Source organism: Malurus melanocephalus, unplaced genomic scaffold, assembly GCF_030028575.1.
Source record: "Malurus melanocephalus ecotype Western Australia unplaced genomic scaffold, MMel_1.1 scaffold_97, whole genome shotgun sequence".
NCBI lineage: Eukaryota > Metazoa > Chordata > Aves > Passeriformes > Maluridae > Malurus > Malurus melanocephalus.
The window spans coordinates 245,402-246,386 of record NW_026623329.1 but is presented as its reverse complement, the minus strand read 5'-3'; positions in this window follow the sequence as shown (position 1 = coordinate 246,386).

The following is a 985-nucleotide window of genomic DNA, read 5'->3' as shown; positions in this document are numbered from 1 at the left end:
AGGAATTAACCCCTCTACTCTGTCCTTATGGGATCCCACCGGGAATACGGTATCCAGATCTGGAGTCACCAGCACTTGAAGGGCAGGAATCTTCTGGAGCGAATCCAGAGGATGTCACAGAGATGTTCCAAGGGATGGAGCCCCTCTGCTCTGGAGCCAGGCTGGGAGAACTGGGAATGTCCAGCCTGGAGAGGAGAAGGATCCAGGGAGACCTCAGAGTCCCTTCCAGTGCCTAAAGGGGCTTCAGGAGAGCTGGAGAAGGACTGGGGACAAGGGATGGAGGGACAGGACACAGGGAATGGCTTCCCACTGCCAGAGGGAAGAGTTAGGTGGGATATTGGGAAGGAATGCTTCTCTGGGAGAATGATGAGGCCCTGGAATGGAATTCCCAGAGCGGCTGTGGCTGCTCCATCCCTGGCAAGGTCCAAGGCCAGGTTGGACGGGGTTTGGAACAACCTGGGATAGTGGAAGGTGTCCCTGCCCATGGAAGGGGGTTGGAATGAGATATGATCCTGAAGTCCCTTCCAACACAAACCATTCCAGGATCATATGATGATGGAGAAAACAAAATTCACCCACTTCAGACGTGTTTAGTGTCTCTCACCCTGGGATGGGCAGCACCACCTTGGGATGCCAGCGAGGAACATCTGTAGAGCAAACAGGAGATGTGGCACCATTTCACTCTACTTTCCAAAAAACTGGAATATGGAAAAGTCCACCCTGGGCCTGTGCAGATCCTTAGGGAGCAGCAGGAGCTGGGACATGGGTGACACTGTGAAGAGAAATATTGGGAACACCAGGTAGGAGGGAGGTGAGGGTTTCTTCTGTGACCCCTGGCTGTGCGATGTCCTCCAGTCCCCACATTACTCCCAATCCCAAAAATCACTTGCAAGCCAGGCTACAAAATATGGATTKAAGGGATTGCAAAATGAGCTTTTTCCAGGAAGGAGATAATCCAGGCTGGGGTTTTCCAGACAAAAAGAAA